This window comes from Lathamus discolor, chromosome 4, assembly GCF_037157495.1.
Source record: "Lathamus discolor isolate bLatDis1 chromosome 4, bLatDis1.hap1, whole genome shotgun sequence".
NCBI classification, from domain to species: Eukaryota; Metazoa; Chordata; class Aves; order Psittaciformes; family Psittacidae; genus Lathamus; species Lathamus discolor.
In genome coordinates this window covers 84,596,316-84,623,431 of record NC_088887.1, presented here as the reverse complement: position 1 = coordinate 84,623,431, position 27,116 = coordinate 84,596,316, and the positions used below count along the sequence as shown (strand labels likewise).

The 27,116-nt window shown below is 43.9% G+C and overlaps 1 protein-coding gene across 6 annotated transcripts in view; it reads right to left on the bottom strand.

Annotated features, from left to right (window-relative positions):
• Positions 1–17,798, bottom strand: part of KLF12 (KLF transcription factor 12) — a 253,362-nt gene extending 235,564 nt beyond the window's left edge. For 5 of the 6 annotated variants that reach the window (XM_065678112.1, XM_065678111.1, XM_065678116.1 and 2 more), the window contains exon 1: positions 17,576–17,798. The gene's annotated coding sequence lies outside the window, so the exon portion shown is untranslated. Of the gene's footprint in view, positions 1–17,365; positions 17,556–17,575 lie in introns of those variants that run through there. The other variant, XM_065678114.1, reaches the window with a different exon arrangement.
• Positions 17,799–27,116: the final 9,318 nt, after the last annotated feature.

The following is a 27,116-nucleotide window of genomic DNA, read 5'->3' as shown; positions in this document are numbered from 1 at the left end:
GCAAGCTGCCTCCATCTGCTTGAACCAGCCACTGAAAAACAATACAGCTGAATCCTTCCTTAGAGCCCACATCAGAGACAAACATCCTTCTAACCTTCCGGATGTTACCATCATTCACAGAAGCATTAAACAAAGTCTTTCTCCTCAGTTAAACTGGCTTGATGAGAAACGAAGCACCACTTGGCCCATGCATGGAGGGCTTTTGCGGTCTCCTATTTGCTCTTAACATTTAAGTTCCACAAGACATAGAGATGTAGCGGTCTTACCTGTGACACACCAACCAACAGGTTTCAGTGGTCCTTCCTTGCCCACACTACCACTGCCTCTGGACATTTAGGACCTGATCCCTACAAGCCCGCTTGTATCCCACCTCTTCCTTCAGAGTAAAATCCTTCTGCAGCTCCACTTGTCGGCAGACCTAGATTCATCCTGCCCTAATTAATGTAGCCACATATGGCTGCCTTAAGCCACACACCATAAACACCTTTACAATCACCAAGGCACAGTTTGCAAGGAGTAGTAGCATTTTGCATAAAGCATGTAATACATTTTGGGGGAAAAAAATCCAGTGGATTGACACACACAGTCTTATCAGGTCTAAAACAGAAGCACAGGCTTTCATGCTCATGTTCTTTCTAAATACATCATTTGTTCATCATAACACATCACTCCTCCTTAAAAACTGTGCCTTGCCATCTTCTCACGGCTGTGAAACAACCAGCACTACAGCCAGCAGACAAACACACATGGGATAGGCTTTTGCCCAGGGAAATCCAAGATCTCATCTTTGCTCTGGAGGTCTTCCTGTGGATTAAAAACACTGGGGATATCAAGGCTGCTACATTCCCAATTCTGGGAACAGCTAAAGGTGCTTTCCTCCAGCAGCACTGGTGGCCTCCAATCATCTGGCCTATTCCTGAACAGCCATAGCTATTTTGGGAGATGAACTGGGAAGCTAACCCAAGCTAAGAATAAGTCAGTAAAACCCTGAAAGTTAGGGCAGTTTCTTGATCCAATCCAGTCCACTGGCAGTGGAAGCAGTGTGAGCGGCACAGGGACAGGCACCACAGGAGATGGATGGCAATGTGGACCACATAAGCCAGCACTGACACCAAGAAAAGAACAAGCAAAATCATAGCTGGCAGCACCTTGGTTAGATAACAGAAGCAAGACCTGTTCCTCACTAATGAGTACACAGAAGCCATCTTTATCCATTCCGTATACAACTCGGCACTCATAACATGTATGCAACTTTCCATTGTACGCTTTTTATCCCATATGGATTCCCCTTTTCACCACCACTCCTCCCCCACCCCCCCCAGCATGAATCTAACACCAGCTTCAGGATAATCTAACACCATGCTCCAGGGATAAAGCAGCTTATGTTCTGAAAACCTTAACAAGCCCAGGAAGACCAAATTATGATCAGCAGCCTTTAAAAATACATCCATATGAAAATTCCTACACAATAAAAGTTACCCAGTAACTGTAATTTACTTAAACTTACCACACAATCTCTTGCATAAGTGTAACAAAGAACACTCAAAACACCCTCCAATGTTTAGAAACATACACAAGACATGAGCAATGATTTTACACTCCACCAAGAAGAAAACATTCCAGACTGCAGTCCATCAGTTGCAAGTCAGGCACTAACAACTAGACTTTTAGGAGCATTAATTTGTTAACTCCAATGAGAGCTGGGCTGTTCAACACAGGTGAAAGTGTAGCCAAGGACAGTTCAGCACTCTTCATCCAGTATCACTGTCCTGGGTTCAGCAGTAGCAGTCAGCTTTTCTCCTTCTCAGTAGCTGGTGCAGTGCTGTGTTTTGACTTTCAGCCTGGGAACAGCGCTGATAACACCGATGTTTTGAGCTGTTGCTCAGTAATGTTTACTCTGACCAAGGACTTTGTGAGTCTCATGCTCTGCCAGGGATGAGGGGAGGCCAGGAGGAAGCAGAGACAGGACACCTGACCTAAGCTAGCCAAAGAGGTATTCCATACCACAGCACGTCATGCCCGAGGAGGGAACTGGGAGTTACCCAGAAGGGCACAGGCTCTCTTCAAAGGGGGGAGGGGGGGGGGGGGGTCAGGCTCGTTTGGCAGTGGTACTGTATTCTTTTCTCTTGTTATTTTCTCTTATCATTATTATTATTGGCGGTAGCAGCAGTGGTTTGTGTTATACCTTAGTTACTGGGCTGTTCTTATCTCAACCCGTGGGAGTTACTTTCTCTCGATTCTCTTCCCCATCCCTCCAGGAGCCGGGGGGGGAAGGAAAGAAAGAGGGAGAAAGTGGGGGGGGGGGGGGATGAGTGAACGAGCTGTGTGGATTGGTTTAAACCACGACAATAACTCTCACAGATTCTCTCCAGTTCTCCAGCATCCAGAACTGGCTATTACACCAAGAAACACAGCAAGCCAGAATGACTACAAATTTTGCTTCACGGACATGCAGTGACTTTCAATACAGCCTGAACTCTTTAGCTATATTAATTTAAAAGCCTGAACCAACAGTTTAGGCTTTCCTCTAAGCTGCAGCTTTCTCCAGTCAATATTTGTAAATCATGTTTCATGTTTCCAAGGAAACCAAGTGGGTAATACTTCTTGCAACAGCCTCCTTCAATATACTTTTCACAGCTACAGGGCTCAAAGAAGTTATCTGCAGTCTGACAAAAGAAAGAAGTTACACTTCTCCTTACATCTTAGGAAAAAAATCCACCAGCCTGCGGAAGCACCTGAAGCAACGTATGTAGCAAGCATCTATAGAAACTCTTGTGGACTTTGCCTTCTGAAGCACATCTTATAATAACTTGTATTATTCAGCTTTTCTACATATTTTTCCCAATGGCAGGTCCCAAAGTGTCCAGGGTAAAGAGCATTACATTCATATTGCTCATGCAAAATGAGGTGCTTCTTAAATGACTTGAAATTACTAGCCAGTACATCACCTGTGGAGGTCTGAACACATCCCACCACCCTCTCCAAAAATGTATTATGCATCCTATGGCAAAGCTCAAATGTTAATGAAAATAAAGACCAAATCTAGGGGTAAAGTAGCATGTTGCAATAGAATGTTGCTTCCATTATTTTTTTCTATTGTTTGTCTTACTTGACAGTTGTTTAAATCAATTTAAGGCATGACTAACTTACTGTATCCTGCAGACAAAATAATGGTGAGAACAAAATATACTCAAAAGTAATTTTCTTGATGGGATCTTTGGAAAAAGCAAAATTATCAGCAAAGCAGCAATGACATAATATCTCTATCTGAAGAACACAGGAGAAAAAAGTAGCGCGTGACAGTTAATAAAAATACCAAATCTATAAACTCCACTTTGATTAATGTGAAGACATAAAACTTTGAAACAAAATGCCTGTAACAGTATTTTTGTGCTCTTGCACAGTGAAGACAGATCAAAGCAACAAAAATAAGCCATTTTCCTATCTGCCAGAGTTCTGTCAGACTTCTGTTTCCAAAAAGCTGGGTAATGTGCTTTTACATTACATAAAGAACATTATGTGTCCAAACATCCTAGCTGAAGACCAAAGGCTCTGAAGTTTCACTAGAAGAATCCAAACTAGAAAAATACATGCTGTGCTCTCACATCTACCTACAAGATGCTCTCAACTGTTAATACAGAAAACACATATCCAAAGTTCCTCAGGATGGTGCATTTTGTTTGCTTACAGAAACTGAACACTGGGCAAGACACAGATGCTCTTTGGTGGCTCGGGGTAAAGACAGTAACATCAGCCCTTTAAGGAAGTACCTCAATCTCCTCCTGACGCACTTGGCATCAAGACAATGTTATGGATTTTCTAACAAAATGTACCACATCCAGCTCAAATCTGCAACCTGTAAAGATCCACATTCAAAAACATCACATGAAACAAACCCGCAGCTCCTCAACAAATCCAGAAGGAGCAGCCAGGAGATTCTTTTGACATTACAAGAGAGGATTGTTCATACAACAAAAACCCCTACAACAGAAACACTTTTTACAACGTTCCAGGCATCATATTAGCTACATTAATCCTGTGGCAAGCAGTTAAAACCAGCTTCTGCCTTACAAAACATCTCAAAGTTGTCTGCAGTATTAGAAAAGTCATTCCAGAGCTGATGACTGAGATAAGAGTAATGGACAAGACCTTCATCTGGTAATAACTAATGCTGCAGTAAGAGAAACCCATGCTGTATGGAAAGCATATTCAATAGCCAATAGTTTTCAAAGTTCTTAAGTTACCGAGCAAAAAAAGGCTGTCTTTTGCCACCACTTCCTAATGAAACACAGACCCACACATTTATTTTTGCTGCACCACCTGTGTCCTCTCCCTGACCCTTCAGTTAGTGGTTTCTCACCCCTGAAACCTGCCTTCACGCAAGAGAAGGGCAACTCACACAGAGTCAAACAACACAACTGGGAAACATGAGTAGAAACCCTCTCCCAACATCCTGGAGCCAGGACAAACACAGGGAAACATATCAAGACAGCCCTCACCTAGAGTGCAAGGAGAAGAAAGGCCCAAAGGACCCTCCTGGTAGACTACAAGTGTAGTCATGGTCACCTCAACCCTCAGATGTGCCAGGTACAGAAGATCAGGACACAAAAGGCACCTGACAGCCTGACCTAAACAGAAGAAATGGAGTCACTTTCCACATGGCAACTTGTGAGGTACCACAGGTTCTCCCAAAGGTAACGCAAGAGACCAACACCAAGACATCACATGCAGCTCCAGCTGTCTATGGCACCGACCCAGAAACCAAGGGGTTACTGCTTCACCGCAGTGTTTGCAGGAACTGCTGCAATAAATCTTCAGCAGAAACTCTGGGCTCCAGGGACCTGTAACATGCTACGTCATCTACAACATGAAAATATAAATTAAGGGATGGCTGGTTTTTACATTTAGAATTGTGTGCAGCAGAAAGTAATTCTGCATTAAAAAAGGGCAATTAGAAAGTAAAAAATAAAACAAAATAAAAAGGCTAATAGACATTGCATGGAGAAGCAAGAGCAACATTACTGGTGAAGAGCAGCAAACAACATCTAAAAACTCCACTTTAGTAAAAAAATGAGATCATCGTTAGCCTTTTCAGAGAAAGGATTTTAAGTTAATGACTGCAAAAGCTTTAGGCTTGCGTTTCTTCTTTGCCATGTGAAGAACTGTACTCACAAGGCAAAGTTCAAAAGCTCTGTGGAGAGCTGTTCATGAGCCTCACACACCACTGCTGGAGTGTAAGGGGCTATATCATTACTAACTGCTGATTCATAAAGAACATAAAAATCACAAACAGCAGCAAGCCCAATGGAGGGATGCACGAGCCTACTTCAAACACCACGCTGGAAGCTTAAGGCAAGTCACCAGAGTGTGCACTGGAGAAGAGTCTGTCAGGAAGAGGAACTGGAGCAAACACTGGGACTCTAACAAGTAACCAGAGGGCGACGGGATTTTAGACGGGCGGTACTTCCCCACAGACCAATTAGTTCTGCAGCAGTGGTGTATGTGTTGTGTTTAAGATCAGCTTTACAATGTACTTCACTTTGCTTTTTTAAAACCCAGATAAGTAAACACTCATTTGGACTGGCCAAGAGCATAAGGAGATGCTCTTTTGGCAGACATTTTCCCTCATGCCTGGACGCATTCCTAGTGCTTTTACCTGATTCCCTTTCCTCTGGGGCAGCTTGAAGCATTAATAACCCTCCGTCTGAACACCACTTTTCAGTTTTCCGACTTGCTGCATGGGGCTACACCACACAACGGTCCTTGTTCCCAGCCCTGATCCTGCTCACAGGATCTGCACTAGTTACGTCAACTTGCAAAAAGAAAGTGACACAGCCAACAAACTTCCTTTACCCTCTGAGAGGGAGGAAAGGAATCATGTTTCCAGGGGTACTGGTTTTCAATAACTCTGCATCTACATCATTTTGCCTGTCTCCGTGAGATATACCAGTTGAAATGTAGCTATCACCCTGAACAAAACTACACAATGAAAAAGCTGCCCCACTCCACCCAAAACCAACAAAATAATCTTGCTTTGGCATTTAGCAGCTTTTTCAAGATGTTAGGTTGAAGACAGAGAAAGTGAGGAAAAAGGCCCATCTTTAGTTTGGTTTCCTTAAAAAATAAGGTTGCCTATGATCACGGTTCTAAGGTCAGAATATGTAGAAATTAAACTTTATTTACATAATTGTATCTCCTCCAGAAGGCTGAGGAAATAGAGCAGTATATAAGTAAGCATGGAAGAAAGTCTCCAAAAAGGATTAAATAATTACAGGGAAGAGCTCCTGTTTTTCAAGTACCAGTAGGACGTCAATGACAAGATCACTGCAAAAGAGCATGACTTCTCCAAGTTAAGCAGCCATCAGCAAAACCACCCGAAATCCTTACTCACTCTTTTAAAACTGGTATGATTAATGAACAACACTTGGGGGAGTGGAGACAGAGCGAATGAAGTATCCCAAAATTAGCATTATTAAATTTGAAATTATCCTGCAAAAACATAGGAAGAAAAAACAGTGAACAAGAGACAGAAAGATCTGAGAAGTGCAGCACAAGGTAAGCACACCAAACACTGAGCCTGGGTGGCTCTGCTCAGCTGGTACCTCTAGCCAACGAGCATCCTATTTCATGCTTTAGATATAACACACTGAACAGACATGTCCAAAAAGGCACCTGAGAAATGGGGTGTCAGTGTCATCAGTTAAGAATAAGTGAAGTATTTGAAAAAGTTATTTACATAGGCAGCTCCACAAAACGAAAACAGATGGCTACTCCTGTCTTCTAACTATGTTTAATACTTCCAGAAGAAGCAGGGTAACCAACAGTGCTCTAAAACCTGTCTGCTAGAGAAATGGCCCTTTTCTGCAACATTACTGTAAGTTCTAACAAAAAAATATGACTCATATAAATTATTCTAAAAAATTAATTTGAAATTAAGAAACCCATTTACATTCCCTTTTTCATCAATGCTCAAGCAGTAGACATTTGCAGCTGAACTTTCAAAGAAACTACTAACCTGCTAAAAATCATGGATCAAACAAAACTGAAATGTAGTAAACTAATCAATAAGCAGGTGTATAACAGAATATCATCTTTCTCACAGCTTACTCAATCACCACAGGCCAACAACTAGCTTATTCAAAAACTGAAAAGTCTACTGGGAGCAAAAGAAGTTAGACAGATGTGTTTTCCTCTTCTATTCTTTTTTAATCTAATTATATGATGAAGGGTAATACCTACTAGTTCTAAAACTCTCAAGGATATTTTGAAACAGAAACTGTGAGTTTCTCTTAATAACCAAATATTACTTTTCCTTTATTAAAATAAAGGTTAGTTTGAAACACAAATACATTTTAGTAAGATCTTTTTAAGTAACCTGGCACATTAAAAATAAATATATTAACAAAAATTGCTTCAAATATGTTCTCTACAGTTTATGAGTTTCAATTTCTAAGTGTAGCTGACAGTCGAGAGTAAAATTAAATCACCCACTAAATAAGAAATACCATCAGCCATATTGTAATATTAAGCGTGCAAAAATTAAAACCCAGTAAATGAACAGAACTCCGCAAACTTTGTATGCACACAATGCATTCCCTTGGCTAAAAACTTGAGTATTCTCTGCATAAAGACTATTCTGGCTGCTGCATATCAGCGCGCTACATGTCACTTACCCAACTGACATCACCAGGAACTGTAAAAACATCAGTAAAAACTGCAGAAGCCACCCAAGATTTAAACTGATTAAATCAAGTTTTCCTGCCTGCTACTTTAAAGTCAAAATGATTTAAATGAATTCACCCTCTTCAACAGCCACAAATTAAAACACTGCTCAATTATGCAAACTCTGAGAAGGAAGACAGAGAAGGAATTGACAGGAGACTAGTTGACCACTCACTCAAGAGACAGAGGTACAACAAGGTTAAGTGGCTGGAAGCAAAATATATGGATAAATTCATGGTACAAATAATGCATAGACATTAGAGTAATTATGACCACCAAACAGCTTACTGAGGATGACGGCTGATGCTCCACCACATGAAGTTTCTTACCTTACAACAGTGTATTCACAAAATGTTCCAGCTCCAAGAGACCATGCTTGCTTCATGCAGACCAAGGTGATACTCTATTGATGCCATTATTTAAAATTATTAGATGATCATAATGCATTCTTCTGATCTTCAAATCAATGAATCTACAATTTGATCCCATGGTAAGATGTCTTATTTCTCCGCACTTGAGGTTGCAGTATACTCCTTCTGCTACCTGCTGAAATGCCAACATGTCCACCAACAACCAAAGACTTTGAACAGAAAAAGCCACCATCTGAAACCATCCTCTGGGATGGCACTGAACTGAAAACGCAGCCTTCCTCTTCAATAAAGGTTTCAAACATGCACTTTTCAAAGCCACCTCACTAAGTCATTGCAGACTTCAACAGTATTTTACATGCTACTCTACAGAGGTACCTGGTATGTTTTTTAGTCTATGATATAAATAATTAAATCCCCCACTCATCACGGGGTTTCACGTTTAGGCAGAAGACTGCTGTAGAGACAGCTAGGAAAGCCTGCATCAGGCACCAAGATCAAGGATGACAGTTTTAAAGCGTAACAGTTCAGTGGTTTAGGAGTACTTCTAGGCTAAGAGCTCAGTTTCAAGCTGGAAGCCTCCTATTAGACATACAGCACTAGACAGGTCTCCAGAAACAGGGCTCATATTACAAACTGGGTGAACGAATTGAATTTGGCTTCTGTGTCTAAATTAAAACTTGTAGATCCAGGCAGAAATCCTGCAAAGTCTTTGCAACTTATGTCGGTTAAATGTGGCTTCATGGCTTCTCTGCTGCTGCTTCTACAGCACTTGCAGCAATGTCAAGATGCTTTTAGGACACGGTTCCTGTACTTGACACAGTTGCTAATCTTCAAGCTTCGTAAAAGCTGCCGTCTAGTTGCTCAACTTTTAAACCAAAAAGGCTACAGTGTCTGATGAACTCCAACTGGAATTACTGGTTTATAGAGCATATCAAATGATTGCCGTGGCATGTGTCTCACTTCTGCTCCCCCTACAAAAATTACTTTTACTGCTTCTTTGGTACAGATGAAAATATTCAGGTTTGCTGAATTAATTTTAACATTGTATAACACAACAAGAACATTCCCATTGACTGTTTTCATATTGCTAGTATTTAACTGATACAAAAAGAAAACTTTCATGCTACCCTCATGTTTCTATTTATGCTATCACAGTAACATCCAAGGAGTCACCCTGGATGTGGGACCAACCCTAGCTAGCTCTGGGTCTGGTGCAAGTCACTCCAGCACCCATGGCTTTTTAAAGGCAAGGAAAAAGGTCAATGAAAGCCACACACATAGAACTTCATTAATACTTGGGAGGGATCTGAAAGTACTTTTCATTTCTGCTGATGGACTTCAGGCTGTGCCCACAGAGGACTTTCATCCCAAACCACCAAGGTCCTGGTGCTCTCCCTAATGTAAGAAACTACAGCCTTGCAAGGGGTGCTTGCTCTCACAACACATGGGCTAAGTTAAATACCAAATAACGAAAGCCATGAGAAGAACCCACAGAAGCTGCTGCTCCTTCCTCACCACCACCAAATCCTGCAGGGCCAGGAAATGCTTCTCCCAGGATTTCAACAAAGGTCTCCTCTCACCTGTCTTTAAACAAGTACAGTGTATGCATCCATGTGCGAGCTAAACATCTGAGACTTCCTCTACTGCCAGCCAACAGAGAGGTTTTCTGATGGTCTTTTGACCATGGGAATGATTCTGGTGTCATGATTTTAATACACACCTCTGAGGCAAGGATGAGCTAGACTCCTTTACTGAGGAAAGGAATGAATTTTATTCAAGCTATCTGCCAGAACTGACTTAGGCAAGTGTCTGTGACTGCTATGCAGACTCCAGCCTCCCATCCCTGCCTAGCCCACATGCTTCTTCAGCATTGCAATGAAAAAGAAATACTGTCTTCCTAAATCCAGCAATACGTAAAAGCTGAAGGAGAGCACAACTCCAGCAAGCACAAAATAAATCCATCTTGAATACTGGCTGGGATGCAAAAAAAGAAAAAGTACTAAGTCTCATGATATTTTTCAGTTCACACTACATTTATATTTAATTGTTCCATGTGACTACTGCAAACTTTACCCCAATAGAGCCACAACCAAAAATTACAAATCTGACACCTTCTCAAAACAGGAAGGCCAAAATTATTGATATATTTTCTTAAGATAAATGTCAATGACATTTTAGCAAACTCTTGATTTAGCTGAATATAGATCTGGAAAGTAAAAGTGAAAATGGCAATGCTTTCCGAAATAGCAGCCTCCAAATCTGCCTGCTAACTAGACTGAGTATGCATGCTCTCCCTGTCAAAAGGGGAAAAATAATCCACTTAACTCATTTTTTCCATTCAAAATTCTGTAGGGCACTGTCTATGCAAAAGATTTCCTTGCTTAGAATGGAACCAGGAAAAAATTAAATTGCCTTGTAACTGTTACTGATTTATAGAAACTGCAAATGAATGGGGTTTGCCCCCACCTTTTAAGAAAAATCTTCTCATTTCCTACTTAACCAAATATTCGTGCAACTGATGCTCTGAAAAAGGAACTGGAAGAGCTCCAACAACTGTCCAAACTTTAAACGATTTCAAAGTGTCATGAATCACAGCTCTTTACATGCTTTCCTAGTGCACTGCCAATCCATACTTGAAGGCTAACTCAAACCCGGTTTATGCCAGCATTGCACACTCAAAGATGCAAAAGAAAAAAAGTATTTCTACATTATTCAAATTTTAACTCAAGTCCTGCTCAGATTCATGTCAGACGATACCACGTAATACAGCCGTTTTCTTTTTTCCCTAGGAAGAACTGGCAACTGATACCATTAAACCTAAATGCCTCAGTGGCTACCTCATTTGACAACATGTCATTGCATTTGCTATAAAAAGTGTCCTCAAATTTTAGCAGACCATCTGAAAACGTGGGTCCCATGGGAAAAAAGAAAAGGAGTAACGTCCATGGTAAATTACAACAGTCGCAGTTATTCTTTGAAATTCATGTTACAAATTTCTAATATTGCACTTAACAAACTTGCATCATTTCAGCTGAAATTCTCAGTGGCTGCTTCTGCAAAGTTTGATGTGAAAGTGTCTGAGAACACACCAGTCACTTCTGATGATTTTGGTAACGGAGGAAAGCAGCCAAAAAGAAATCACCGATAACATTTTGTTTGGAAAGATTCTCCCTTAGGGATCCCACAGAAAAAGAGAGAAAGCACTGGAGTTAGATAGCCGCCTTTACCCGTGTCATTGCCAGTCTGCCGACACTTTAAGTACCTGAGAACTGCAGTTCACCCATGCCCAGGAAGGCTTCCAGAGCTTGCTGCAGCTCTGCTAACAGACCTGAACTTATTTCCAGCTGACCTGAGCTCTCTGAACATCACCTGCACCCACCCAGCCAGCCAGCCAGCATAACTGTGCTTCCCGCGTTGCTGTCCAGCACCTATACTGCTCCAGGAAAGAGACGGAACACCACCAGCAGCAAAGCCCTCCTTGGCCTAAGCAAAGGAAAAAAACTATTTAGGCAGTCAGCCGGAGGATCAGAGTTAGCATGCATAACCTTGTGCTCTTTGCAGCTCTGACCACAGCACAATGCCCCACACTAATTAGGAATCGGGGTCACTGCTTACCACCTTACAGAGAGGGTAACAAAGTGGTTGTCGTAGGTGACATCTGACAAAACCAGCACCAGAATCCAGGTCTCCCAACAGGATACACCATCTGATTAATTATCCCCTTTGCGGCGCTGATGTCCAAGGTCATGTATTTGATTGTTCTATGTTTAAACAACGAGAACACACTCGCCCCACTGCCAGAAACAAAGCTCAGGATTCCTGAGTCCCATCATTACCCTGCTATGTAGCAAACACTGTGCCAGCCATTAGCAAAGAGCTGTGCTTCATTCTTCATTCCAGTCCTGGAGGCTGGTTCACAGAGAGGACAAAAGCTTGCTACTGCAAGACATTCCTTAACTCAAGTGGTGCTGGTCTGAGCAGCAACTCCAAAGCCTGTCAACACCAGCACCACCCGCAACCCGCAAAAGGATAAACACTATTGCACATGAAAGCATTTGTTTCAAGGAAAGAAAAAAAAAACAACCTATGAACAAATAAACAAACCACCAGACTGAAAAAGAATATAGGCATTGCTAGGATGGCATTCAGAGGGTAGGAAACGCCAGCATGAAATGGTCTTGGCAAACTTTATTCAGTATTACCGAGTGTAGACTTTTAATAATCTTTGATCGTGGGATCTCCAGTGACCCCAGCACACACAGTTTCAGTTCTGATATACCTTAGTTTTTGCATTCCTGTGATTTTACTGAACTTCAAATTTAAAAAGGAATAATTAGCAAGCCGACACCTAGACAAGTCCTACCCTTGTGCCTGCAGCAGAAGGGGCTCCTCTGACACAGGAGCTGATTTGCACTGATGTGGAATGCATGAAGAAACGCAGTCAGTATGAAGCATACAGTCCCTGAATATATTTCACATGACTTCACATATTCACTCCCAAGTCCTACCATATATTTCAGTTGAGAAACACTGGGATGGCTCATGCCACCATCCCTTCCTAAAAATGCAGGAAACGACCAAAATAGTTACAGGATCCAAGGCGCACCATAATTTAAAGTTGTCTTCTCCAAATCAAAACACATCATTCTGCAGCAGACACGAATGCAAAAAATACTTGCATACTGTAATTTAATTTTGGCTTACACCAAGGTCTAGCTCATGCTTTCTGATAAAGACCACCAGATTTTACACTGAACTCAAGAAAGGAAAGTGCACACAAGCTCAGGGTTACATACAGTGTAGGAATACTGACTTCTTGGCAAAGCCATATTCATTTTTCTTCTTCCTTCTGTCTCCCAGTATTATTTTAAGAATCCTCTGCCACCAAAAGGTAAATAAAGCTGATTAAAGAATACTCTACAACTTTTGTGTTATAGTTATTGCCTGGGAGCAAACACAAGAGCACAGACTCAGAATAAACTTCAAACCTACCAGTCATGCCAAACTTTGAGAAGTATGAGAAAGTTCACAGATTTTAGGGCACCAAGTCTACGTGTGGAAGAGAGCTTCCAAATGCAAATGCAGCACCACTAACACAGACCCAGATTTTGTTGTTTCTTTTTATAGGTATATAAACCAAAAGAGACTGCACAAATATCCTCACATTGGTCCGATTTTACCAACTTTTGCAACATTGCCACATACATATATTAGGTCTAGTCAATGCTCCAGTCCAGTTTGTCAACACAGTTCTATGTCTAGCTATAAAGTAAAACAATTTTGACACTGACTCCTCACATAGCCCTTGCTGCGTTTTTTTTCTTGCATTTAGTACCAACTCCATAAAAAAGAAAAACAACAACACTAAATAAACCATTCAGTTGAAACAAGAGCACGTCTAAAGTTCAACTGTTGAACAGAGGGAAAGTTTACACGGAGTTTTTTCCACTGATGAAAAAAGCTGAAAGTGCCCTTAGTACTACATGCGAAAGCCCTTCTCTTTCTTATAGCATAAGTACGCATTTCATTTGTAAAAAGATAATTTCACTGCATAGGAAGCATAGTCATTTCATGCTTTCACATTTGCACTTCCAAGGCTCAAAATCTGTCTTACAGTTACAGCACAGCACACTTTGTACAAAAGGAAAGGAAAAGCAACAACTTGACTGCTCAATGCTTTTCTTTACATCTCACTCTGAAACAGCATGCTCATTCTATGCCCTCCTCTTAGCTGGGGGAAGTGAGCATGCTTGTGTTTGCAGCTCCTCCTCTTCCAAAGACGCACAGCTGCAGCTGTAGTAAACAACCACTAGTCAGGAGCTGAGAAGGTCAAAGTCTCAGTGCTGCATCCATTTCAGCTTCTCTAAAAATGAAATTTCCATTTCACTCAATTAATTTTTGTGTCACTTTGTAGTTACATCAAGGTAAGGCAAAACACAATCACCCTCCAACAAATATAAATCAAGATACAACACTTCAAAAGTCACAAGTGAAACACTTCAGTAAAAATAAACAATTCCCCAGCTTTATTAATATACAAACACCTCGCAGTCTCTTGTCTCACTTGATTCAAACAAAGATTTGGTCAAAACCAACCTTATACTGACAAAACCTGTTACACAATGCAGACAACACTGAAGGAACAAGCAAGGGGGCTGGCCATCCTGAAAAGCGGCACCAGTGGCCACGCAAGCCTGACAGAAGCGATCCAGCAGCCTGAAGCACAGAGGCAACAGCACTACAACTCTGGGAAGGCTAAGCAGGCATCATATACCCAGTGATGAGAAAAGGCATTCACTTTGCGTTTATGCCATGAACTACCCAAAATCTAAACAACGGGATGCCCTTCTAGCGCCAAAACCTGCACTGAATTACACAGACCTTCTGGAACCCCATGGTGCATTAGACAACTCCCCAGACACCCAGGAGAGCATACCTATCTTCCTTCAAAAACACGGTCTGCACTTCTATTTAATTATGGTGGAGACCATCACCCAGCAGCTCCATCTGGGCAGAGATGGTCACTACCAAGTGGTTCTGCAGCCCAAACCGTGCACTGACCCTGCTCCACCATCTCCTGGGGGAAGAAGGGCTAGTTCTGACCCACCACACTTCAGCCTGGTCTCTGCAGTAGACCTCCACTTGCACCCCCCGACAGAAACAGCTGGCAGAGGACTCCGCAATTAGCCTGTCCTGGAATCCTCAAGCTTATTTTTAAAAGTTGTTACACAGCCTTCTTGGGCTCTCAGGGGCCCTTCCAGCCAAGGCTTTTCTACAAGAGGTCGCAGGAAGGCCTGGAAATATTGCCACTAAGCATTACTGGGGAGAGAAATAAATTAAGGATACCTCATTTCCCATCCACCCCCCCACCCCTTCACTCACTGACACTGCCTCACTCCCAGAAGCAGAAACCAAACAGTATCTCCCACATCCTAAACTCCTTCCCAGCCCCTCCAGCACGTGTGCAGTCACTCATCAAATACCCCACAGCACATCTCCTCTTCAAAAAGCCTCTTTTTCCACCCGCAACTGGGGGACAGACAGAAAATACAATTATTTTTTTCGCAGTACCTCTGACCAGTATCGACTTCTCCATGAACCGGGGGGGGGGAATAAAAACAGGGGGGAAAAGGGGGAGTGGGTGTGTAAATCCACCTTGTAAAGCTGTCGGAATCCCAATGAGGAGGTTTGCCTGAAGGAAGGTGCCCCCTTCCCCCCTCAGTTCCAGGTACCAGACACAGCAAAAGAAAGGAAGGAAAAAGTAATAATAAAAGGAAAAAAGGAAACAGAAATACTAAGGCGGATGCTCCCAGCGCTGCTCTGGAGGCAGCGGGTGGGGGGGGCCGGCCTGGGCCGGGGTGCGCATGGGTGCTGCTCCAGCCTTGGAGGGGGTGATGTCATCCCACCAAGCTCCAGCGCCGGCACCTGCCGGCAGCATAGCGGCAGCAGCTCCGGCCGGCTGCCAAAGCCTCGGGCAGGGGGAACAGCAAGTAATAATGAAAAGCCCTAAAAATACTAAATAATCCTAACACAAAACCCCCGCACGCAGCGCTGCCTTGGCTCCGCGCGGCCGGTTAGTGACGCTGGGTGACACGCCAGGCTGCAGTCAGCGGTTTCAAGTTGATTACGTCCCATTAGAGAGATATTCCCCCTCCCCCCCGCGCGAACCATATATTGAAATAAAAAAATCAGTAGACCGGGTTTATGCAGCCTTACGTCATTAATAAAACGCCTCTATCGCCCCATCTGTGACCTATTCAGCCCGGTTACTAATCCAGCACTAAGACCACTTCGCCGTTCCTGTGCATTTCGGAGTTGCAGACCAACCAGAAAGCAGAAAATGGAGCCCTTATGCCAGCGCTACATAAAACAACCCCGCAAAGTTGCCGCGGATATCTACCTGCCGAGAGCGAGACAGCAAGGGGACAGCAGGGGGAACACCACGGGAGAGGCACATCACCATTTCTTTCACGGTGCATAATGAAAAAAATACACCGGTTTACTCACTTATGCAGGGGGACTGCCGAAAGCTTGCAGGATTTTGCAAGCCCGACATAAACCCCAGTGCAAGTGAACTTCTCTTCACTGCCTCCCTAACAAACTGCTCGTACCTGCTCCCTAAGCGTGTGAAACATCATTTTCCATGCCACGATCCGAAAAAAAACGCGCTGTCTGGAGGGGAGCATCACACCTCTGCAAACCATGGGGGGGGGGGGGAGGACGGGAACATAAAATAACCCATCTTGGCTGCTCCTATCCACCTTTCCCCTCCCCCCTCCAAAAAAAAAAAAAAAATCCTTTTGGAAGCGGACAGGAGCCCAAATTTCATCCCAGAGCATTCCCCCAACAGAAACCTTTTGGTGGGGTTCGCAAGGGGAACACCGAAGCCATGGGGAGGGCGGGCACACGCATCTCCCGCAGCCACTCTGGGCATAGGTTTTAACGTAAATACCAGCAGTTTGCTCCCCAGGCAACGCCGTCCGACTTCTGGAACAGCAAGTATTTATCTTACAGAAGATAATTCTTTTCGTAGAAGGTAATGTAGCGGTACGCTCTTAGTCTTTATTCCCCCCCCCCCATAGATTATTACACTGATTTTTTTCCCCCGTAGAGTGTTACACTCCTATTTTTGCCCCCATAGAGTATTCCACACCTATTTTATAGATATTTATTATTTTTTAACACTTCCTTTTATATTACCTTTCCCACCCCAAAGGCGCAGGGGCACCGCGGCCGCCCCGGGGACGGCAGCACAAAGAGCTGGGCGCTCCCAGCTCGCTGCTCATCACTCCTGGCTTATCGCTTTCCATTTTTCTCCCCTCTTTTTCACCGCCTTCCCCCACCACCCTCCTCGCCCCCCTTCTAAAGCCTCAGCGGGAAAGTTGAAGGAAAAGTTCGGGCCGGCCCCCAGCACCCTGCACACGCACCCCACCGCCACCCCCCCCCCTCCGGTACTACTGCCTCCAGGGCACCGGGAAGGATGGAGGGGAGGGATGGGATGGGAGGAGAGATGAGATGGAGGGCGGGAGGGCACCGCCGTTAACCCCCGACTGCGCTGGAGGAAGAAGGGGGAGAAAGAGGAATTGGATAGAACGGGTGCGCTGTGCCCCCGCTTTTCTTTAAAATTATTTAACTTCTGTACCGGAACGATTTGGTTGGTTTGGGTTTTTTTTTTTTTTTTTTTTTTTGTAAAATAGAAACCTGATTGGGACAGCGGCAAAAAACCTACACGTTATCCGTTTATTCCGGTAAGAAAGGGAATCGGCACAGACCTGAGCAGAAGCGGCAGAGCAGGAGAAACTGTTCCCTTCCCCTGACACAGGGTCCCCGCTCGCTCTGTCTGCCCGCCCGCCCCGCTCTCCCCGGGCAGCACCGCACGGACGGCCGGACGCTCGCTCCGGGCACACCGGCGGACGCAGCCGCCGTCCCCGGGTAATGAATGGGGACAGCCCCGGGAGCCGCGGCGCTCACCACCGACTTACCCGCGTCACATGATGAGCCGGGGCCAGGCTGGGCCGGGGGTGGGGGCTCCCGGCGCCGCCTCCCCTCGCCTCACGGTGGTGCCGCCGCCGAGACACCCCTCCCGCCGCTCCAGACAAAGGGCCCGCTCCGGACCGGCGTCCCCCTCCCCGGCTCCCGGCCCCTGCTCCGGCCGCGGCGGGCGCCGGTGGCGTCGCTGGCATGCGGCGCGTCCCCGCCCCCACCGGCAGCCGGGCGGAGGGAGGGGAGGGGAGGGGAGGGGCGGGGCCGCGCCCCCGGCACCCGGTGCACCGCCCGCCCCGCCCCGGGGGGTGGGGACGGGAACGCCCGGCCGCGCCGCCCCCCGCCCGCGCCCCGGCCCGGGCCCGCACACTGACCCGGGCCCGCCCGGCTGCGGGGGGCAGGGCGGCGGAGCGCCGCTGGGAGGGGCCGGGCGGGGCCGGCGGCGGGGGCGCCCAGGGGAGGCCCGGGGCGGGGGAGCGCCGAGGGCAGGCAGGGCCGGGCCGAGCGGAGGGGGGGCAGGTTAACAGCGGGAGGGACGGGGTGGATAATGGGGACGCGGAGGGGACCCCTGAGAGGAGCCCCCGGAGACAAGGCGGCGGCGGCGGCGGTGGTCCTGAGGGGAGCCCCTCGGGGACACGGAGGTCGCGGCACTGAGGAGCGCCCTGAGGGGACGACACACGGGGCGGGCGATGTGGAGGCTGCGGGGAGCTGCGGGGCAGGACACACGGAGGTTGGGGCACGGAGCAGGCGGGGCGCGGCGGATCGCGGCTGCCTGGGGGGCTAAGGGGGCCGGGTCGGCAAACCTGGCTTTTTGTGGTTTGTTTCTTGTGCACGGAGGCACGGAAGTAAAGGGTTTATGCCAACATACAGAGAAAGAGACTCCAAAATCTTAAAGTTTGCTTAAAACCTAGACAGTGCTATTACATCGCAGGTTTGAAAGAAGTTGAGAAAACCTTAGGAAACAAAAAGTCCCTGAGAATCTGTGTTTAAACTTTAAGCAGATTTCTTTTCAAAAGCATTCTTACGCATATGTGTTTACACAGTGAAATACTTGGGTGGAAAGATCCTGGCCCACACCTGAGCAGTGTCAAGGCTATTAGTCTGGCCTGTCAGGGTACCTAGGGATTCCCTTGCATCCTGGAGCCTTTTGTTAATGTACAGCTGATGTGGCTGCTTTCTGCCGCCACCTCTATGGGTCGTGTTGCATGAAGTAAACACTCTGTGGCCAGAGTGCAGGTGAGCTTTGGCCAGGCCTGACTGCTAAGAGGGACAATGTCTGGGGGAACAGGGTTCAGTTTAAGGAAGCTTAACAGCCTGGTGAACAGTAAGGGTGCCGTGCTGGACAGGACACTATGGTCAGAGCAGGTAGAAAATGGCAAGTTCTTACTGAATCCGCACCCCTGCTCTTCCTCAGATTCAGGCTCAGCTCAGCAGTTCCAGAGGTGCCCACTCGTAACAAAAATTTGGTGAATAAAATGCAAAAAGAGGGATCCCTTCTCTGGTGGATTGGCCCATCATGTGAATGTGTTTGTAAAAGCCTGTGTAGCTTGTCTGTTTACACAGAAAGCCAGGCTGAGCTCGGGTAAATAATTACTGCTAAAACACCATTACTTTCATTAAATACAAACTAATGTTTGCTGCTCTACACAGTATTTACCGAGGAAGCCAGAAGAACCAGAACCAATGTTTGTTCCCTTAGAGGATTTCATGCCAACTGCCTGAAGTACATCTCTGCATTTCTTCATGTGTTGTCCCTGTAACTGGTCCTCTGCTGCCTTTCAGCATAAACTGTTTAGGTAACAACCCCTCACTATTTGTCCCTGCATCTTACCTCTATTTCCACAAGGTTAAAAAAAAGAAAAGACAGAATACCAAATAAGAAATGTTAAAATGGTTATAAACAGAAATCTGCTTCACAGTCTATATAAATATATGTCTCCAGAAGCTACAAAGGGGATTGGGTACGATTTAGTATTATAATGCTGCCTCTAGTGTAAACATTTCCTTTGGAGAAAAGTGAGCACCAAGTTAAAATACAGTCTAGTGACTCAAGCAATTTATTTCCTTATATTATTACTTCAGATACAGAGCCAGTTCCAACAACTCACCCTGAGTTACATACGTTATTCATTAGATTTCAGGAGATTTTACCCAAGTCAAAAGTTAACGTAGTAGCACTTGTTTTAAAAGATAAAATACACAAGCCCGCAAGGGAAGAAGGCTACCATAGAACACCACTGGAAACATTCCCTGGACAGATGGATAGCTTATATTCAGATTTATCAATAAAAACCCCATGAGTATTAACATTCAGCCTTCTTAACCACTGGGAACATGGAGCAAGGCTTTCCCAGCGCTGAGTGTTCTGCAGAGGAAAACTGGTTTCTACCTACTGAGGTTAAAGGATTAATGAATACTTGGCACATGAAAAATGAATAGTGATAGCGGGAAGAAGATTGCATGTAGATGGTGCGATAAGGTGGGGAACAGAGAAACAGAGAAACATCATGTTGTACGTGTTTCCATGCCCTGAGAAGCAAACAAAGCTCATTTCCATTGAATTTCAGATAAAATATTTAAAAACATTGATATTTATTTTGTCATACTTAGAAATATTTTATTCATTTATCTAATATATCTGAGGAAATCATCTCGAAGAGGGCTTGGCTGACTGGCATTTGGTGGTAAAATTTGTTCTCTGTGAGCTTCATTATGTGCTATGTTGGCTGTTTACATGGTCTATTGCCTGCTGCTAAGAACTATTACCCATATGCATGAATTTGCGGGGCAGTATCTAAAGCAAAAAATATGTAGCTGCATTTGCAGGAGAAATGTATTACATGATTATATATCAATAGATTGATACAGAAGTAGGGATATTACACATTAGTGTTTGATATATATCACAGATTTATAGAGAAACGTAGTTCTCAATCACATGCTTTTATGGAAAACCTGTCCTACTAAATCACCATCTTGGCTCACTCCATACACCTGACCCCTCTGTTTCCATTCTTATCTAGCTTAACAAAGCTGAGCATACATTTTCTATTTGAAAATGTTCCGGCTTACAATTTAACACAAACATTTTGAAAACATTTGGTATTTCTAAAGATTTAGAAAGCTCTCTTTTTATTTATTTTTTTTTTCTTGAGAAAAGACACTTTAATCGCATTTCCTGTTAAATGAGCAAGACTTTTCAGCATACTATGTTTTCGGAAACACAGTCTTAAATTTTGAAACAGGAACCTAACAGTGTATTGCCAAACACAATTCTAAAAATAGAAACCCCATACTTTTGGAAGCCAGGAGAACAAATCAGCCCACGGAACATTTTTTGGTTACTTAACTTTTTCATAAGCTCGACAATTGTGTTTACATGCATATTTTAGACTTTTTCCCTAATCCTCCACTTCTGCCATAATGCTGACAGAGCGGTACTACTAATTTGCTTGTATCGAGTCTTATCACTCAGAGTCACAGATGCCTCTCCCCAGTCTTCTTGGAGGTGTTCTTCCCCTGATGGAGTTTCCCCAAACTTACCAAAAGGAAGGTCCTATAAAATTTACTGGTAGTTCCTCAGCCTCTTACCTTTCCTGTGTCTGTCCTCCACTTATACAGAATTTTCTTCACCATTCTTCCCCAATATCCATTGTCCTGTTTGCATTTTGTCTTAGATCCTTGTCCAGCACCAAACAGATAATAATCATGAAAGCAATTTAGTGACTTCTACCTTTAACTTTTACATGTCTTTTTCTTTTTTATTTTTTTATTTAATCATAATTAATCAATCATTTTTCAAAATGGGGAATGGCATCACCAGCAGAGAGCACACTGGAACCTCAGAACAAAAGAAAACAGAAAATCAATAGCATATTTTAACAATGCAAGCCTGAAACACATAAAAATACATCTGAAATAAATCAGTGATGTGCCGAATATCAGAAGATTGTCATTGAAATTAACACCAGTTATAAAATATCACTCTTAAGTTACCTATTGTTTATTCCATTTCAGCTTGTATTCAATTTTCTAACTCAAATAAGCTTAAATTCAACCTCACTACCCAAACAAAAGACTAAATGCATTTTCTATTTGGGATGCATGGTTAGACAAAAGCTTTAACAAATTACATGATATATTTTAGAAGACAGACTGTGTTCATTTGCTGAACTTAGGGAAACCTTTGGGTTGACAGATAATCAGTTCAAATACCTGCAGTTGAGGGATTGTGTTAGCAGTTCCTTTCATAAGCCTTCCCTTTTGGATACAGGCAAATAAACGGATTTTCTTTGCCAAGGAATTGACCACATCAGCAGATACAGCCTTTTGGGTATGGTTGCTATCTTGCAATCCAGCCTGTGATCATCTGCCAGGCACTTCCTCCGCTCCTTCTCCGCTCCAGCTGCTGTTAAGCTCAACATGAAAACGTGGGCCTTGCCCCTTTATCCAACAGCTGCCATCAAGTATGAGATTGCAGACTTTTTTGGGGCAGGGATGTCAGCTTCTGTTTCTTTGAATCTACTTCTAAAGCGTTTCAACATGCATGGCACTCTGCCATCAAACGCGAGGGTTTATAGCCAGCTTCTAGGTGGCCATTAACCAAAATGGTCAATCTAAAACATGGAAGTACAACTAACAAGCAACACTATCCTATTTCATGTGACTCACTCAAACATCAGCAGTAATACTCCTTGGGTATGAACATCAGAGCCTTTTTACACCACATTCATGCTTTTCTGTACTCTGTATAAACCAGTTGTTCATTCTTAGACATACTATCAGGAAATCATCTTCCCTTCAGCCCATTCTCCTTAAAAAATCCCCAAGAAAAACAGCCTAGCTCAGTGCATGAGTGGCAGTTAGTGTATACACTAACTAATGGAGAATAGTTCAGTTATGCTGCACAAAAGAGGAAAATTATAATCTGATATAATAGGTGAATGTTTTTCTCCAGGGACTGAGGTCAAAATACTCAATTTGCCAGATTTAGACTAGCAGTGTTGCCAAGACACATATTCTAGGAAAGTGGGGCCACACAGTATTAATGCTTCACTCCCTTGATCTGAAAGCTCTGTGCCCTTTCTATTACCTTGGATTGAGACCATGCACTATTTTTTCCTTAAACTTGCCTTCTTTCAGCAAGGGTTGTGGTCTTATTTAAGAGGCAGAAGAACAGGAGGGGCAGTTCATTATTTTGTATAATCCGACATTAGCAAAAGATAGTAGGGAGTAGGAAATCATTGAGGAACGTGTTCTGGGAAAGAAGGAGCTTTGGGTTTTTACAATGTTTGGCTAATGTTTTCTGTAAGAAAAAGAAAAGGAGAAAAGCACTTCCTGGTTATGGACAGTGTGTCAGTTTGATGCCCGGGAACAGAATATGTTGCTCTGGATTTTCATTTCAAAACTCTGTAGTTTATAGCTGTATTTATGGACCTAAATCCTAAATTCATTACCCTGAGAAAATTTCTTACACTGGTTTAAGCTCCGTGTTCATTTCCATTATCTCAGCTCCTCATATTGTGGTGTTTGGTTGTTTAGGAGGAAAAAAAAAGGGGGGGGAGGGGATCCCTTACAGAGTGCTTTATAAAGAGAGGTGTGATGTATTCTCATAGGAACATTAAAGCTACTCCATCTCTGCTGCTAATGTAGAGACATGGTGAGGGTCAATCTTACCAAGTTTTCCCTGTAACTCCCACTGTCTCATGGTCTCCGTGGCTTCTGGTTATTTTGCCCTCCACTGTGTCTTCGTAAAATTGGTGATACCTGATTTGTTCCCTGTGCAGGGGTTTCATAGGCTACAAAAGAAGTTCTGCACATGAAAGACCTGGAGGAGCAGTTTAAAAGCCAGAAGAAAGGTTTCAGAAATGTCAGCATTTGTGCATTGGGACTGCACAAATTGCAGAGAGAAATTTGGGAGAAGCGTTCTGCAGGCATGTTAGCAAAGGAACATGTTCAGCTGGGCATGGATGTGATTTTGTACCTAGTAGGCAGCCAAAACACCTGGGGTGTCTTCTTTGCATATATTATCATAGCAGTCTTTCACACTTTTCCTTGACAGGTTTTAGGTATATCAAATATTTTCAACAAATTCTGGTTGTTTTGTTTTCCCCAGTTGTTTTTATTTCAGCCAAGTTCATTGTTCTCCATGGAGGTGTTAAATAAATTATAACAGTATCAATCTCCAAATAAATAAGCACTTTGATCCTTTTTCTTTACTCAGACAGCATTCCTCCTTTCCCATCTTCCACCCTGTCTTACAGATACTTTCCTGTGTTACTAAGGCACTCACCATGATAACTTCTGTTTTGATTTCAGGGCCACGCAATTTGGCTTTTCCGGTACCAGAATTCGTGGATTCAAGATATACCTACCCAGTCACAAGAATGGAGAGCATTCGGAATCAGATTGGAAATGGGACACATTTGAAATGGTTCTTTTCAACACTTCTGTTATTTCATTAGGTTGGCTTGAAATTGCTACACTTGCACCTGTGCACTATGGACATTGCCATGGTCATGGAGATTTTCAGATTGTATGCTTTCTGGATGCTAAAGGTTGATGGTTCACAAGCACTAAGTTGCTTCATCTGGACTTAGTTGTACATACCACTTTTCAGATGAGTAAATTACCTTTTTTTAATGTGTTAAGAGTTGTTTTTATAATGGAGAATTGTCACAGATTATTAAGCATAGTTGTGTCACTGGGTATCACCCTAACAGATGAAAAACTTAGTCATTGTATTGTAGCAATTGCTTACTTAATGTCTGGGCTTGTTTTTGTGGTTTGGGGTTTTTTTTTAACTGAGAGAATTAATTCATTTGAGTGACTGCAAAGCTGAAATACCACTTATCAATTCTCTTTCTAATGACAACTGATGACATGATTTTTACAAATGATTGAGCACTTGGCAAATGCTAACCATAGAAATCAAATAAGCTGAAAGAAACACCAGTCTGCCCCATTGTCACTACTGAGCTGACAGATGGGGAAAAGAGGAGGAGGTTGTGATGCTCTCCCAGAAGCCCAGGGGCACACCACAAGACTACTGAAGAGTCTTGAAAGACCATGAGTAAGAGAGGAGCAGACATCAAATGGCAGACATCACCTCTATTTTGCTTTAGAAGTTGCCCTTTCTAGCATAGCCCCCTGAAATGCGTTGGCCATATTCTCTGCAGAGCAGCCAGCACCAGAACAGTGAAGGTAAAACTGCATTTCCACAAAGGAAGGAGGAACTGGATCCAGTCTGCCTACTCCAGCAGCTGCTGGGAGAGCAGGAGGGCAGGGCTGCCATTACAGCTGCCCCACGCAGGTGGCCCAGATGCCAGCATCTGCTGCTGCGCTGGCCACCATCGCCTGCCTGGGCACCATCAGCACGGTCAGGGCACTTTGCTACCTGGCCATCTGCTGCTGTGAACAGTTGCTGGCTCTGCCAGAGACTAAGAGCAGGGAAAATCCCCCAGTATGTGGAAAAGCCTGTAAATCCCAGAATATAAACTGAGAAATGGGCAGTGGCAGTCTGTTGAGATCAGATCGCTCAGCCTTGTCTTGCCTTATCTATCTTTTCTATCTTTTTTTTTCCCTCAATTAGTTCAATGTGTCTCCTTTGATTTTGTAAAAAGTGACTCCAGAAGTTAAAAGTACCAAACTTCAGTAGCTTCACCCATATGTGCTGCGTGCCGCAGGCTAGACAGCACATATTGGTAGCCAGACTGAGAAGAACATTTACCACATTACCTCTTAAAAACTCACTTTATTTTTCTTGTTGAGCTGGCTCCCATCCAATGTGACACTCCAGCGTGAGCCATGCAGTGACAGCAACAGCCTCCATGGAAACACACCGGAGCATGAGGCCAGTCGTGGGGTAGACAGAAAAGGCAGTTCTGTCTTTTTCCTTAGCTTGACAGGGTTTTTTTCATCTGAACAAGCTTTCTTTTCATTTTTAAAGCATTATTAGGAGCACCCCTCCTATGGCACCATGTCTTTGGTAAGTCTGTTGTAGTAATCCAAAGTTACACTTAACCCTGGGCTAATTGCAAAGCATCACCGTATCACAGCCCCAGAATTAGGGACCTCTACTCCTCTTTTTCATGAGCTGCACCCAGGAGGAGAACCTGCCTCTGCAACCAAGACACTAATAAATGCCATCTGTGGTGGGTGGAGGTTTGAAAGTGGTCTGCAGAGGGAGGGGATCTTATGGAAAGTGCTCTGGTGGCAGCCTTGGCGCCGCTATGCCAAAGGTGCTGCAGACTGAATGTCTCTTTTCAGCAAAAAGGAGGTAGCAGAGGGAAACAGCATCTTAGAAATTTCCTCAACATCGTTCAGGATTTTCCATACCCCCACTTGGCCCAGGAACAGGTTTATTGGGAAAAGGGTGGGTGGAGGGGAGATGACAAGCAGGCTACTCTCCCAGTAGAGTAACTGGGGAGAGTTCGATAGTCAGGATGCTCTAAGGAGGAAATCCTTTATCATCATGGCTATCATGGCGCGTGCCTCTCCATCATACTGAAAACTCACTGCCCCATCTAATAGCAGCATGCAAAGCCGCCTAATGCCATTATGATATAATCGATGATACAGTTTTCCCCTAGTATTTTTCTGAAATTGTCCTTTTTTCTGCCTAGACTGCCTTGGAGTAAATCTCTCAGCCTGACTATCCACTGCTCCATGCAGACAGTGAGGCAGGTAGCTGTTTGGCATGGTTCCAAGTGTTTGAGCATTTCACAGATGACAGGTAAAACCCAGGAAAAATTGTGAGCTTACAGGCTAGCTGCTACTGTGCTTAATTTCTGGCTTTACATCCACAGACAACATGACAACCCTGAGTTCCCCTGTACATCACTTGTAGGCTCCAACTGCTGAATTTGTAACATGCAGTGTGAAATAGACATTTTGTATATGGCACAGGGAGAGCCAGGGTCCTGGGATCCACCACAGCCAGAGTACTGTGCTGGAAGCCTCTTAACTAACCAAGAAGAGCCACTGAAATCAGTTATGTAGGTGAGTTTCCCCATTTCAGCGCCTAAGGAGCCTAAACATGGGATGCAAAGCAGCAGCTCTATGGAGCTGGGAATCACAGCCTGGTACTCTCTCAAGCTGAGCACCTTAACCATCTTTTCCAGGGGATGAATCAGCTCCCACTTTCTTTTTCTAAATGATGCATCAGTACCCTGACAATCATATACATATGATATGTAATAATAAGCAATAATTACATTTGAATGCATAATGTATATATTATTATTGTTGTTAATAATAATAATAATAGACAGAAGGCACCTAGGTGATGTATCTTTCTCATCTCCCAGCACCACTCCTTATATTAGCTGTTCTTGCCTGAGGGACTGAGGTATTGCTGACAAAATGTGGACTGTAGGCATTTACATTAGAACCAGGCACCCTTGCATCCCCCCTAATGAATCATATTCACATTTAGGGTCTGACTTATCTCATCCTAAAACAGGTTTCTAAATTTTAGTGACATTAACAGATATCTCTGTTGTGCCAAACGCTTCAGTAGGCATCAGGAGCACACTTGGC